The 16,200-nt window shown below is 39.3% G+C and overlaps 1 long non-coding RNA gene across 1 annotated transcript in view; it reads left to right on the forward strand.

Annotated features, from left to right (window-relative positions):
* LOC122733311 overlaps positions 1–16,200 on the forward strand; it is a 34,424-nt gene that overhangs the window by 4,251 nt on the left and 13,973 nt on the right. Inside the window, exon 2 of the long non-coding RNA XR_006353813.1 lies at positions 5,358–5,550. This is a non-coding gene — a long non-coding RNA (uncharacterized LOC122733311). The remainder of the gene's footprint in view (positions 1–5,357; positions 5,551–16,200) is intronic.

Genomic DNA, 16,200 nt, shown 5'->3' on the forward strand with positions numbered 1-16,200 from the left:
TTTGTGTGACTTTGGGCAAAGCCCTCCTGGGATTTACGCTTGCTTATCTATGAAATGAGAGAGTTGGACCAAATGGCCTAGGTCCTTTTCATCACGAATTTTAACACTGAATCTAAGGGTATTCTCTGGACCACCATATGTATGATATGTCGCATGGATCACATCCATGGTGGCATACTGTGACTTAGACCATATTGCTCTTCTGGGGACATATGTTCGACAATATTGCTGGGTAGCCTGACTCAGAAGGAGTGTGCCCACACCATGCTAGTCAGAAAGTGTTTCTGCTATTCTCTGTAGTCTATGCTCTTTCTTTTCCCTAGGGGAGGCATTTATTTATATTCACACAGCATTTTTATACTTGAGAGGCAAATCCGCTGAAACTTGGGACATTCAGTATTAGTTACACTTGATAACAATGAAATTTGGCACGCTTCTGGGTCAAATCTATATTTTGATGAGTGACATTGAGCTTTTCCCCCCATGCATTGTAACATAGCCTTCAGGAAAAATCACCTTAACTTGATCAGGAGTTTGACTTGAAGGAACACCAATATAAAAAAGAAATTCTATCATGTCAGGTTTAATATATTGTTTTACATGATCTGATTTCATTAAGTTTCATTTTTTCATAACTTCCTAGTACTTCTCAAAGTCCACTTCTAAGTGGCTGTTTCTCTTTTTCCTTGGATCCAACTCTCTCATACTAACCAAAAAGGACTAATTGATCTCATTTAAAGTTCAGCATATTGGAGTGTATAGAGTACATTTACTGTCTGAGTGGAGAAAGGGGAAGGGAACAAGCATTTATTAAATACATGTGTGCCAAGTACTCTGCCCAGAGAAGGAAAAGGCTTGCTAGGATGGGTTGGCAATACTGCCAGTTTTTTTTATCTGTGAGAGTTGCCACTTAGACCAAGGTAGTATAAGCTGCTTTAATCACAAAGCACCTGCCACCTTGGAGTCTCTGCACAAGTGGTGGCCCAGGCCTGGAATTCACTCCCTCTTTACCTTATCCTTATAGCTTCCACAATAGGCCTGGCTCCAAAGAAGAGCTAAGAGAAAACCCCTTGCTGGGTTCCTTTATAGAATTTGGGGTCCATGGATGTGAAATATTGGACAGAATATCAGATTTTTTTCTCTGTGTTGAACAGTTTTGCTGATTTTTCTTCCTCTTTTTAAAAAGTTCATTGTTATAAAGGATAGTTGTCTGGGAGGGGTTAGGGAGATGGGTCAAGGGGACATTAAAGAGGTTGAGAAGTGAATAAACTAGCTGATAATTAGGGAATTCATCATTTATAGAAGAAACAGAAGCCAAATGAAGGGAGTGCTATGGATTTCATGATTCCTCAAAGCTTGGATACTTCTCTCTCTCTTTTAAAAAAAAGTGTTTACTTATTCATTTATTTTTGTTAAACATTTCCCAATTACATTTTTTAAACAAAAAATTATGCTTCAATCTGAATCCAGATACCATCAGTTCTTTCTCTGTAGATGAATTTCATTTTTTCCTAAGTCCTTCAGAGTTGTCTTGGATCATTTCATTGCTGAAGATAACCCAGTCATTCACAGCAGATCATCTCACTATATTGCTGTTACATTTCACTTTGCATCAGCTCATGTAAGTCTTTCCAGGTTTTTCTGATAGCATCCTGCTCATCTTTTTTATAGTATACTACATTTATATAGTACTTTAAAGAGAGATTTCCTTACAATAAATCCTTGAGGTGGTTTATTGCAGCAACTGTAATAGATAACATTTATATAGTACCTTATACCTGACAAAGATTTTTTTCACAATAGCCCAGCAAAGTAGGTACCATACATTTTATCATTATCATTGTATACTTCTCTTAAAGTAACTTGAGTGTCCTGTCTTTGGTGAGTGCTGACATGACCATAGAGGCAAAGGCAGGGTCCACCATGCCTCTTCTTACTCAACTATCAACTCTGACTTATGGCCCAGCACACTGTCCCTTCGTTTTATCCTTTTTCCCCAGATCCTGAAGCTCAGCTCTGGTGAGGTGGTTTTATAGAAAGGCCTCTACCAATTTTGCAACAAGTACATTGATACTATGTGACACGCCTTTTCCTCATTTCTGTACCCTTGCCATTCTATCAGAATCTGGAGGGAGCTTCATTTGCCCCACACACATCAGTGATAGCCAGATGAATACTTTCTGCCTATTCACTGTTGGCAGTGATGGGTGAAGATGTGAGAGAAATTATTAGTGCATGTGTACTGTTGCTGTCACATGTTGGGCCATCAGTGGAGAGCCTCAATTGCTGGAGTAAAGCAGTATCTATTGAGGTCATAGGTCAGTGCCAAATGAGTACCACAGAACAGCAAAGTAAGGAAAGATCAAACTGGCCATCGTTATCCCTTTTTACTCCCATTTTATTTCCATCTAATTTTCTACTTTGTCCAAGCTGTTGATTATAATAAAGGTATTTTCAAACCAGGTAAGATTTGAGGTTTAATGAACATCTGGGGGCAATTCTTCTTCATTTTGTCCTTGGTCAAAGCAAAATGCATTTTGATAAGTGCCCTTCCTTTAATTTGGAGCCTGACAAATTCTGTAAAGGAAATTCAATAGGTGTTTCTGATCTGTTTATCCTTAATCAAAATGTTCTTTCATAAAGACTATTTAATATGCTTCTAATGAGTCTTTTAGAGAAGAGATGCTGAGCCTTTAGGTATCTTGCCAGGTCAAGTTCAGATCTTGGAGCTGAATCTTGACTATGACACTGGTTAAACTAGTCCATGAACACAATGTCTTCAAATTTTAATGGAGAACATAATTTTGAGCAACTTGGGGAGAAAGGGAAGGAGTGCTATTGTAGTTTAAAGAAGAATTTTAGCATTTTGGAAAAACAAAGTGCATTATGAATGTCAGACATGATTCATAGCCATGTATTTGCCAGTATGGACATCATATTTACCTAAAATGGGTATAAGTTATTCTCAAATGGCAAGTTGTAATAAAATCCTGGAGGGCACTAATATGAAATTGAATGATAAGTCCATTTGCATCCTGTCACCATATTGTTATGTGACCTTGGCTGAGTTCCTGGTGTTTTGGTTTTTTTTGTAAATCCGAGGTGATGAGGCATATTCAAAGAAGTAGATTTCTCCCATGTTCCCCTTCCTCTCCACTGCCATACTAGCTCATGCTCCCATGACGACTTTGTGGAACCAATATAATAGATTCCTATCTTCTTGCCTTTCACTCTTCCCTCTCCACCTTCATCAAGATCCACTCACATATTCCTGCCAAAGTCATCTTCTTAATTCACAGCTCTTGTCATTCTTCTTCTTGTCTGAAAAATAAACCAAATAACCCTTCCACAGCTCCTTACCATTTACTGAATAAAGTTAAATTCCTCTGTTGGTATTCAAGGCTCTCTCCAATCTGGCTTCAATTTACTTACCAGATTTTCCCTGTACTATTTACCTTTCCATATCCTTGGCTTCTGCCAAATTGGATCCTTCCCTGTTTCCCAAGCAATATGATTAATGGCGTTGTTACAAAAAGCCACCAGGAAGCAACAGCTACTGGGGTATGTGCCTATATTTCCTCCGTTCTTATCATGAGACTCTACCATCCAGATGCCCCTGAGGCACGAGCCTGACTGTTTCACTCCCCTGCTCATAAACTCTGAATCATTTTCTATTGCCTCTTGGATGAAAAGTTGGCTCTTCTAGTCAAGGGAAAACTCTTGCCTTGAACCCTAAACCACATCTTTGCCTATGTCTTCTGAAAAATTGGCTCCATAATCATCCCCCTACCCTCTCATCACTTTCTCCCTTTTTACTAACTCCTACCTTACTGCCTACACACATGCCCAAGTCTCTCCTCTTCTTTAAAAAACAAACCCTCTCATGACACTCACTTCCTCAAATGATTATCTTCTACCTCTCTTCCTTTAACAAATTCCTGGAAAGAGTTGCCCCTATTTCTTCTTCCCTCACTCACTTTCCAGTCTCTTACATTGTTGGCTTCCTATTTCATCATTCAACTGAAATGAATTTCTGCTAAATTACCAGTGATCTCAGATTGCCAAATCTGATGGCCTTTTCTCCAACTTCATGAATCCTCTTGACCTCTCTGGAGCACTTGACACTGTGGACCTTCCTCCTAGCCTTGATACATTTTCCTCTCTGGTTTTTCTCTTGTTTCTCCTCCTATGGCCACTTCAGTTTTCTTTGTTCTCTCTCTCTCTCTCTCTTTCTCTCTCTCTCTCTCTCTCTCTCTCTCTCTCTCTCTCTTCAGGACAATGAGGGTTAAGTGACTTGCGCAGGGTCACACAGCTAGTAAGTGTCAAGTACTTGAGGCCATATTTAAACTCAGGTCTTCCTGAATCCAGGGCTGGTGCTTTATCCACTGCACCACCTAGCTGTACCCCTCCCATACTCTTTTTTTGTGAGGCAATTGGGGTTAAGTGACTTGCTCAGGGTCACACAGCTAGTAAGTGTTAAGTGTCTGAGGCTGGATTTGAACTCAGATACTCCTGACTCCAGGGCTGGTGCTCTATCCACTGCGCCACCTAGCTTCCCCCCTCCCATACTCTTAAAGTACATCTCATCAACTCCCATGGGTTGGATGATCAATGTCTAAATGTGCAATGCCAAGATTTCTTCATTCAGACCTCATTTTTTCTCCTGAGCTCCACTCCTACACCCCCAGCTGCCAGTTGGCTATTTTAAGTTGTATGTCCAGTTTGCATCCCAAATCCAGCATGTCCAGAACAGAACTCACTATATATTTTCCCCCAAACCCACCCCTCTTCTGACCTTTCCTATTTCTTTCAAGGGCCCCACTATCTTCCCATTCACCCAGCTTTACAACACAGGAGTTATACTTGACCTTTTAGTCTCCACCTATTCACCCCCATATCCAATCAATTTGCAGCTCTTATTGAGTCTACTTTCATAATATCTCTGGCATTTATCCCCTTTTTTCTGCTCACATGACCTCTACCCGAGTTCGAGTCTTTATCACAGCTCACCTGCCTTGAATGTTTCTTCATTCTAAACTATCCTCCACAGTGTTGCCAAAATTATTGTCCTAAAGTTTAGATCTGATCATATCTTTCTCTCCTGCCCAGATAGTTCCCTCTTGCCTGTAGTATCAACTACAAATTCCCAAATTTAACATTTAGTACCCTTCACTCTCTAGCTTTAGCCTACTTTTCTAGGCTTATTTACATGTTACTCCCCATTATGCCCTGGACAGTCCTGCTAGCCTGGCCTACTTATACACATGGCAGATGGTAATGTGCACTTGGATGGGAAACCCAATAAATCTGTCCATCACTTAATGAGTACTTTATCATTCATTCATGTATTTGGACAGGCCCTGCTGGTGGACAAGGCCCTGGGCCCAGAACTGAAGAGGAAGAGGAATATTGGATGGATTTCATTTAGAAAACTCTACTGTGTTTCAAGGATCTCAAGCTGTTCCCTGACACAGGGGAATTTCTTCAAACTCCAATATTCTCCCAGTGACAGTATACAGCTGCTAATCATAGGATGACATGAAATTACAGGTGAGTCACAAGGCAATGGAGAATTGCATGGTGGGTGTAATTCATTGGTTCAACAGTGACTTGACATAAAAAGCGGTATAAGAAGCATCAGTCAATCAACAAGCATTTATTAAGCATGTGCCATGTTCCAGACAATGTCCTAGGTACTTGGAACGCATAGGGAAAGGATGAAATCATGACTACTTGTAAGTAGCTTATCTTTAGTAGGGAAGACAACTACATATATAAGTAGAAACAAGAGTAATACAAAGTGAATAAATACAAGCATATACAAAGTATAAGACATTAGAAGTTGGGGCAATTGAGAATGACCTCATACAAAAGGTAATGTTTGAGCTGAGTCTTTTTAAGAAATAATATTTCATTTTTTTTCAGTTATATATAAAGACAATTTTTACATTAATTCTTAAAAATTGAGTTCCAAATTTTTCTCCTTCCCTTTCTTCCCTTCCCCATTTTCTTCTTTCACTAAAACGGTAAGCAATTTGATATAGTTTATATATGTGCAATCATGTAAAACATATTTACATATTAGTCATGTTATAAAAGAAGAAACAAACCAAAAGGAAAAAAAAACCTATGAGAAAATAAAGAAAGTAAAATAATATGCTTCAATCTGCATTCAGACTCCATCAGTTCCTTCTCTGAATGTAGAGAGCATTTTTCATCATGAGTCCTTTGAAATTGTATTAGATAATTGTATTGCTGAGAAGAGCTTGGGTCATTCATAGTTGATCCTTGTACATTGTTGCTGTTACTGTGTACAAGGTTCTCCTGCTTATGCTTATTTCACTTTTCATCCGTTCTTGTAAGTCTTTCCAGGTTTTTCTGAAATCATCCTGCTCATCATTTCTTATAGAGCACAATAGTATTCTATTACATTCATATACCACAACTTGTTCAGCCATTCCCCAACTGAAGGGCCTCCCCTCAATTTCCAATCTTTTAGCTGAGTCTAGAGAAGGAAAAGAAATTCTATGAGGTGAAGGTATGAAAGGAGTAAGCAATGGAGGATGAAAGATGCAAGGGCAGGGAGATAGGAATATGTGAGGAGCAGAGAGAAGTCCAGTTTGGCTGGATCACACCGAGCAGGAGGGGGAATAATATCCATTGAATCTTGAAAGACAAATTTGAGCCAGGTTGTGAAGGGTTTTAAAAGTCAAATCAAATCCCAGTGGCAATAGTGAACCACTGGAACTGATTGAGTTGGGGAGACATACACAGTCAGATCTGTGCTTTAGAAAAATGACATCTGTAGAATGGACTGCCGTGGGGAGAGACTTGAGGCAGGGGGGACAAATTAGGAGGTGAGAGGTGATGAACACCAAGCATAAGGTAGTGGCTGTGTAAGGGGAATGAAGGAGTTAGATGCAAGAGATGCTACGTGGGTTGAAATGATAGGTTTTGTCAGCCAATTGCTTATGTGGGGTGAGGCAGAGCAAGGGGTGGAGGCTAATACTGAGAGAAAAAAGTGGGCTTCTAATGTAGCAAGGTAAAGAGACAAGAAGTGAATAGCTTGACCTGGTACACTACCCTGGTGAAATAGTAGAAGAAGCAGAAGATTTAAGGAAAGGCATGGCAATGAGAAGAACCTGCACTAAAGAGATCACAGACTTACTGAATTGCCCTCATATAGCTTCTCAACTATCTTCCCTCCCTGTCTTTGCTCTCCCTCATTCTAGGGAATCCAGAATATTTGAGAATGCTCTGCTGTTACATTTAGACTTGGTTAGACTAGATGGCTACCAAGATGTCATTTGTCTTGAAATTCTTTGATACCTCATTGCCCCGAAAATAAAAAGTCTTTGATAATGTGAAGTTAGGGTAGGGTGATCATAGATTTACCCCAGAATTCAGAGCACCTGATAGCATTCCTACTCTATCAGAGGAAGAAACTAACCTTCTTATCACTTAGTTTGCAAGAATAATTAGTTTTAAAAAAAGGGGGGCAGCTAGGTGGCGCAGTAGATAGAGCACCGGCCCTGGAGTCAGGAGTACCTGATTTCAAATCCGGCCTCAGACACTTAACACTTACTAGCTGTGTGACCCTGGGCAAGTCACTTAACCCCAATTGCCTCACTAAAAAAAAAAAAAAAAAAAAAAAAAGTTAAAAGATGGCACACTTCTCCCCCTGGTGGCTGCATCCAGTATGAGCTCCTCCCTAGCCTGGCTCTGTCTTGCTCCCTCCATTGGACGTTGCCTTACATCTTCCAAGGACCTTCGTCTCTTTCCTCTGGGTCAGATTTCCAGAGCATCTCCTCCACCCGAGATCCAAGGTTTGCCCTCACCATTTTGCTCAACTGAGTTTGTGATAAAATGTTCATTTGCGGGCACTCTTTCTACTATTTGCCTTGGTTGCTAGAATTCAGTTCAATTCAATAAGCACTTATTGAATGACTTCCATATGTTAGGTATTGAAGATGAAAAGAGAAAAAAACCCCACCACTCCCTGTCCTCAAGGAGTTTACAGTCTATTGAACTAACTAGTTACAGCTTACTCAACTGCCTTGTGGGCATTATTCTCCAAGGTTTGTCATAACTCTTCTCTGCACAGTCTTTCTTAGATTAGATTTATCTGTATATCTAGGCCTTTTTTCCTCTATGGGATTATAATCTCTGCTTCAAAGACAAGAACTTTCTCTCTCTCTCTCAACTCCTTCAGCCTCTCTCCCCAACCCTGTCATAAACCATTCATCTTATAGGACAAGATTTTGCTTGTAGTTGGTGCTCAAAAGACAGCCAAATTGAATCAGATGAGAACAATAATAACTACTCTGGATGACTTCTCCAAGATGTTCTAAAGATGGCCAGTTTAATTAAAACACAGGTGCTTTAATCAGAAAAATGCTATTTGAAAGAAAGCTCTCCTGTATGGGCTAGATTATTATCATTAATTATCCAAGAGATTCTTCCATCATGTCTGTTCTTGTCTACAACATTAGCATGCATTGTTACTGTTGTTGGCCTGTAGTTCCGTTAGAAATTGGCAGATGTGAGGTAGGTGGCTCCCTTTAATTGATGAATTGTTCAAGTTGAGGACAGTGCTAATTTACTAATTATGTGAAGAATGGTAATGACAAAACCATTTTGGACATTGAGGCTCATGTCTACAGTGTGAAATGCCGGTTGAACCTTGCTGACAATTGTTGATTTTTCATTTTGTTGCCTGTTGTTTTCGAACAAACATTGGGCAGGTCTGAATGCTTAGACCAAATAATTTCAATCTTCAAAAGGGAAAGAAGACACCCATGTTTTATTAAAACATACACACAGAGAACAGAATGTTGCCTGATTTGAGAAAGAGCCTCCTTTTTGCCCCTTTTCTGTGCTGACATTAGAGTGGCTTTAACAAGGGAGACATTTATGGAAAGATCATAGATGTTGAACTTAAGAAGTCTGGGTTCAAGGTCCCTTATCAATTGGAACTTGAAGTAAGGCATTTTTCCTTATGCCATCATGCTGTCTTTTTTGTCAAACAGAGCTAAAATATCTTGCTTTAACTTCGAAGGGAGTAAAAGAATATTGTAAGTAAAAGAAACCTAAGAAATGATTTGGTCCTAACCCTTAGTTTTATAGATAAGAAACCTGAGTCCAAGGAAAAAGTTGTAGTAAGTCAATAAGCATTGACCTTGACCTTGACATGCTCAAGGTCAGACTGAAATCTGGAAGGAGACCCAGGACTAGAATGAGGGTTTCCTTAATTCTAAAAACCCCATAGTTCCTAAGTTTACATAAACCTATTTTGGCCTCTTGTCACTCACTACAAGGTTCCCAGCTTGATTTCCTTGGAAGGAACACTTTGAGCAGACAGGCCCAAAATATGGCCCCTGACTAGTTCAAAACTGCAGAATTTCCGAGTTGGAAAGGACCTCAGATGTCACTGAATCTAATTCATCCCTGCATGGGCAATCTTTCTAGAATATCCCTTCCCCATGGCCTTCCTGCTTCTACATGAAAATCTCCAGGGTAAAAGAATCTCCTTGAGGCCTGACCTCAATGGGAACCTCCTTTGTAGGGCCTGCCGTCCAGAAATCTCTCCATGGCCTGGGATGGCTGTGATAAAGGATTCACCAAGGTGTGCATCACCTAGAACACGTACCTTTTGAGGTAGAAACCATACCTTCCTTTCTTTCTTTCTTTCTTTCTTTCTTTCTTTCTTTCTTTCTTTCTTTCTTTCTTTCTTTCTTTCTTTCTTTCTTTCTTTCTTTCTTTCTTTCTTTCTTTCTTTCTTTCTTTCTTTCTTCCTTCCTTCCTTCCTTCCTTCCTTCCTTCCTTCCTTCCTTCCTTCCTTCCTTCCTTCCTTCCTTCCTTCCTTTTTTTTGTGGTGAGGCAATGGGGGTTAAGTGACTTGCCCAGGGTCACACAGCTAGTAAGTGTCAAGAGTCTGGGGCCGGATTTGAACTCATGTCCTCCTGAATCCAGTGCCAGTGCTATTCCATTGCGCCACCTAGCTGCCCCCATACATTTCTTTGTTTTTGTTTTTGTTTTGTGAAGCAATTGGGGTTAAGTGACTTGCCCAGGGTCACACAGTTAGTAAGTGTTAAGTGTCTGAGATCGGATTTGAACTCAGGTACTCCTGAATCCAGGGCTGGTGCTCTATCCACTGTACCATCTAGTTGCCCCCCCACCCCATACATTTCTAATGGAAAGTCACCACTCTCATTCTTTGCAAAGCTTGGAAATAACCTGAATATACCTGCTTGCTTTATTTGATTTTAGGAGAATGGGCATGATGCTCTGTAACTGTCTAGAGACTTTCTAGATGTATAACATGTTAATATCTGAGCAAATGGGAATCCATTCCACCCTTTTCTTTCCCTACCTCCGTGAGTGAGGCTCTTTACAGTCTGGATTTTTCCTATAGGCTGTGAACCTTCCTAATCTAGTGGATTATGTTGCCAAGAATTTAAAGCCACTTTTAAATGATCAGTGAAGGAAATGGGATTCAAAAAGAGATAGTTAAATTGGATCAGAAGTGAAGTACTCTGCTAAAGTCAGCTAGGTGAGTCATGAAAAGTGAAATCATTGGATTCAAAGGCCAAATGTCTATTCAATGGCCGCCAGATAGAATGGAGCTGCTCATAGGAATCAAACTAGCGAACTACTTCAGGTCTTATGAGCTAACCATAGTTGGCCATCTTTTTTGTATGTTTTATATCCAATTACCCCAAATGGTTGAAGATGGTTTCTCATCTGTATCCAGCCCCACACTAACCTTTGGAATGGGAGATACTTGAAAAAAGGAAAGTAATTTGTGCATTTCTTATTGCTAAATAATAAATATAAGAAGAAGGAAAGAAGGAAAGAAATAAGCATTTATTAAGCACCTACTATGTGCCAGGCTCCATGCTAAGCACTTTGCAAATATCTCATTTGATCCTCACAACAACCCTAGGTGGAAGATGCTATTATTTCCTCCATTACAGATGAAGAAACTGAGGTAGGCAGATGTGAAATGACTTGCCTAGGGTTACCTTGCTACTAAGCATCTGAGGCCAAATTTGAACTCCAGCCTAAGTGCTCTATCCTAGCTGCCTCTGATAAGGCAGTGAGGATCAGTGCAGGTTATATGGGGGGGCATGCATATTACAATCCTCTGTATCCCCAAACCAAATTTATTCATTTATTTATTTATTTATTTATTTATTTATTTATTTATTTATTTATTTATTTATTTATTTATTTATTTGTTTATTTATTTGTTTGTTTGTTTGTTTGTTTGTTTGTTTTGCAGGGCAATGGGGGTTAAGTGACTTGCCCAGGGTCACACAGCCGGTAAGTGTCAAGTGTCTGAGGCCGGATTTGAACTCAGGTCCTCCTGAATCCAGGGCTGGTGCTTTATCCACTGCGCCACCTAGCCGCCCCCCAAATTTATTTTTATATAATCTCTAAAAGTACTTCTAAACTAATGGTCATATTTTGCTCACCAAAACAAACCAAACAAAAAACAAAACCAAAAACCAAATCAAACCAAACCAAACCAAAATAAAAAAATAACCCTTCCCTTACTTAGGATGAAGTGCATGGTATCTTAGATCTAGAGATCACTTAGTCACTTGACCACCTTACCCTCTATTTTAGAGATGAGGAAAGTAAAGCCCAAAGAGGTGCTGAGTGACAGCAGGATTCAACCCATGTTCTTGGACTCCATTATGCAATGTTACCTTATTTTAAGCGTCTTCCCTTCTCTAGTGGAGATCACACCTCCATGGTTGGTCTCATGGGTTACTGTGGCAAACAACAGCAGCAACAAGCCAGAAAATCTATCACTTTGTGGCTAACCTTCTGATAATGAGTCTTGTTTCCTCCTTCTTGAGGACAGGGACAATGTAGTGTTGGTTTGGGTTTTTTTTTTTTGTCCCTCCAGTGCTTAGCATGGTACCTGGTACATAGTAAGTGCTTTATTTGTTTTCAATAATAAATAATTTATCATATTATATATATATACATATATATTTCTTGTCTTTTTGTTGACTGGTTGACATAACTGGGCTGGTCTTCGAATGACAGACAGAGTCTCTCACCAGACCTGTCCTTCATGCCTTTCACCTTCATAGAACCTATGTTGCTGAGAATTTACAGCCACTTTAAAATGACCAACTTTTGTTCTGCTGACATGAACTTTGAGAACCCAGAATCCCTTCAACATTATGATGAGGCATCAGATTAGGCCTTTGGCAGAGGCCTTAGCTTTAAATTTACAAGCTAAGCCTTAGAGCCGATGGTTAATAACAGCATGCAGTATGCCTCCAAGTTCTCTAGGCACAAAAGCAGAACAGATCGAATCTCCTCTGGCATGAATAATGAGAGGCAAGAATAGCAGATGATCCGATAAAAATGCCTTTTCTTAAAAATATAACCATTTATTAAAGTGGCATTATATACTGTTAATAATGTCTAATTGCTCCCTTGTTGTATAAATTTGTCATAATATAGTTTATAGCAAGATTAAAAAAACTAAAGTAAAAGTACTTTTACTCATCCTCTGCAAATTGGCAAAGATGGTTTTTTTAAGTCAGCTTTGGGAAGGGCTGTGGGAAGACAGAAACCTGGATTCATTGTTGGTGGAGCTGTGAAGCGGGCCAATCTTCCGGAAAACCATCTGGAATTTTGTGAGAAAAATGACTTGAACCACTCTTGGCCTGGGAGCCAGCAGCCTCACTCAACTGAAAGTTATCAGTTACTATGATCTAAACTCCCTAACTTTCTTTTTTCTCTTTATTGCCTTCAAGAAAAAAACTTTCACTTGCTGCCTAATAGTTGCTTGCCTAAAGGACTCTTCACTTCACTTCCATCAGAACTTGTATTGGTTTAGTTTTAAAGAGAGCCATTAAATGCCCACTTAAGTTGGCATTTTGCTTTGGCAGTTCCCTTGTCTCCTGTTTTCCCTGTACGCCCCCTTTTTACACAGGGCAAACATTGTTTTTCCCATGCAGACTGGCAGTGCCAAACCCTCCTGTGGCTGGCTCTGTGACTAAGTAGGGAGGGAAAGAACCCAACCATTAAGGCATGTAAACAGACGAGCTTGGGACTTGCTCCAAACTAATTTAAGTCAATTCAACAGGCATTTTCAATCAATCAACAAGTAATTTATTAAACACCTACTATGTGTCAGATACTATATTAGCCACTGGGGATACAAAGAAAAAAAAGCCCTACTACTAAGAAACTTATTTTCTATCATTCAGGGGAGAATTATTCTTATATTAGTATGTACATGCAGAATAAAGGAAATAAAATTAAAAGGTAACTAAATATGAGGTATGAGAGGTCGTGTGGGACAGTGACTAGATTGGCTGGCCTTGAAGCAAGAATGACCTGCCACCCTCCAATGTGTGACTTTGGTCAAGTGGTGAGGATTTCTAATTGCTCAAGTAACTCTGTAAGACCACAAGTGTCAGAGAATGTGCAAATTTGCTTTAGTAAGGGAGTTTCTTCACCTTGGAATTCCCTATACTGTTCAAACCACAGGTCTAGTTTTTATTTCTATCCCTAAATTCAAGGTAGTTGGTTAGGGAAGCCAATGGTAATTAAAAGAAAGTGGTGAAAAAAAAGAAAGCGGTGCTTAATGTGTGTCTTGAGATTTTGTGAGGTCCAGGTGAGAAGGAAGGGCATTATAGGCACGACGGGCTACCAGTGCAAAAGTATGGAGATGAGAGATGGAGCGCCCCGTGTAGAACAGAAAGAAGCTCAGTTTGACTAGATTGGAAAATATAGGAATGGGGATATTTAATGAAACCGTGAAGACAGATTGTAGTCAAGTTGTGAAGGTTTTGAATGTCAGCTAGGAGTTTATATTTGTATCCAAGAGGTGATAGGGAACCACTGAAGTTTATTGAGTAGGAGATCATACATTTAGAACTAGAAAAGACCTCAGAGGAAACTCAGGTTGAGAGAGCTGAAGTAACTTAAAGGGTTTGGAATTCATGTCTTCCTGACTGAAAAAGTCAAATTCTCCATGGCTTGAGATTCTAAACCTTTTTTGTTCTCCAACTGAATTTTATGATTTTTCTTGGTTCTACAAAATATCCTCTTGGTGGTGGTGATGGTGGTGGTCCTTCATTCTCAAAGAGGACCAATGACATCAGACAGGTGATGCTTTGACTTACAAGTGAATTGGATTTAAGTAAGGCACAACTGTGCAAAGTCATCAGCCCCACTCCTCCAGAGCAATCAGAGTCCAGTGGCAAGACAAAAGTCTAGATGACTGACAATGGTCATCCCCTTGGTAACTTGATTGGTATAGTATTAATTTTTTTTTTTTTTTTTAGTGAGGCAATTGGGGTTAAGTGACTTGCCCAGGGTCACACAGCTAGTAAGTGTGTGTTAAGTGTCTGAGGCTGGATTTGAACTCAGGTACTCCTGACTCCAGGGCCGGTGCTCTATCTACTGCGCCACCTAGCTGCCCTGATTGGTATAGTATTAACTCTAAATTAAGTAATATCAATTTTTATTATATTGGCATGCTCTAACCATCAGCACTGAATGTCTCTCCAATGATTGGTTTTCTTTTATTTCTGTAAAGAGTGTTTAGTAGTCCTATTTATACAAGACATATGTGCTAGGTAGCTAGCTAGTTGGCATAGTGGATGGAGCACATAACATGGAATCAGGAAGACTCATCTTCCTGAGTTCAAATCCAGCCTCAGACACACTTACTAGCTGTGTAACTGTAAGTTCACTTAACCCTCTATGCCTCCGTTTCCTCATTTGTAAAATGAGCCAGAAAAGTAAATGTCAAACCATTCCAGTATCTTTACCAAGAAAACCCCAAATGAGGTCACAGAAAATGGGACATGACTGAAAAATAGCTGAACAAAAACAATCAAATTTATTTTATTTCCTCCTGGCTTTGTTAGTACTATATAGAAATACTGATGAATTTTCATGGACAATTTCAGTAGCATAGACTAAAGCTGTGATTCATTACATTCGATTCGTTCCCTAATTCCCTGGCCTTTACTAAGTCATCATTTTGTCTCCAAATACGATGATTTACAATGTTTATTCCTGTAATTTCACTTTCTTATCTTAGTACTGTTGTAAGCGTCTCTAAAACTATGTCAACTAATAGTGGGGAAGCAATTACCTTCTTTTATTAATGTTAAATTTGCATATTATCAGATTATTTATTAAGCTTTAAATAAAGGGAAATAAAAATAATTTATTTTCAAGTTTTAAAATCTGCCTCAAACCAACATTTTTTGCCCCTCCCCACTTGAACATTTTAGACACTTGAGAACAAAAGTGCTAAAATCCACAGTAAGAATAAATGCATATGAATTGATGATGAGTGAGATGAGCAGAACCAGAAGAAAATTATACACAGTATCATCAACATTATGTGTTGATCAGCTGTGGTAGACTAGATTCTTCTCACCAATACAATGGTACAAGAAAATTCCAGAGGACTCATGATGAAAAAGGCTCTCCAAAATCCAGGAAAAAAAGGAACTGTGGAATATGGATGCTGATTTGACCATACTATTTCTTTTGGTTTTGGTGCTGTTGTTTTTCTTTTTTGAGGTTTTTCCTTTTTGCTGTGATTCTTCTCTTATAACATGACTAATGCAGAAATATGCTGCTTAATGTTATTATATATATATATGTAACCTACATCAGATTACCCACTATCTAGGGGAGGGGGGAGGGAGGGAGAAAAATTTGAAATTGGAAATCTTATATAAACAAATGTTGAAAACGATCTCTACATCTAACTGGAAAATAATAAAATACTTTTATTTTAAAAAGGAATAAATGCATAAAGGGGCAGCTAGGTGGCACAGTGGATAGAGCACGGGCCCTGGAGTCAGGAGCACCTCAGTTCAAATCCGGACTCAGACACTTGACACTTAAAAGCTGTGTGACCCTGGGCAAGTCACTTAGCCCTGATTGCCTCACCAAAAAAAAAAAAAAAGAATGAATGTCTAAAGAAATTATTTGGGGGTTATATGTGTATAAGCCAATCTCCATGTAGGTGTATATAGAAACGATCAAGTTATTTCTCAGGAATATGAATGTCCACACATACACACATTTATATGTGAAGGTTGGTGACAAAATGTAGCTAGAAGAAGAAAAATGCGATTAATTGGTGATAGGAGTGAATGCAGTATTTACTGGGTCCTTTCCATGTGCAAAGCATGATGC

Source organism: Dromiciops gliroides, chromosome X (assembly GCF_019393635.1).
Source record: "Dromiciops gliroides isolate mDroGli1 chromosome X, mDroGli1.pri, whole genome shotgun sequence".
NCBI lineage: Eukaryota > Metazoa > Chordata > Mammalia > Microbiotheria > Microbiotheriidae > Dromiciops > Dromiciops gliroides.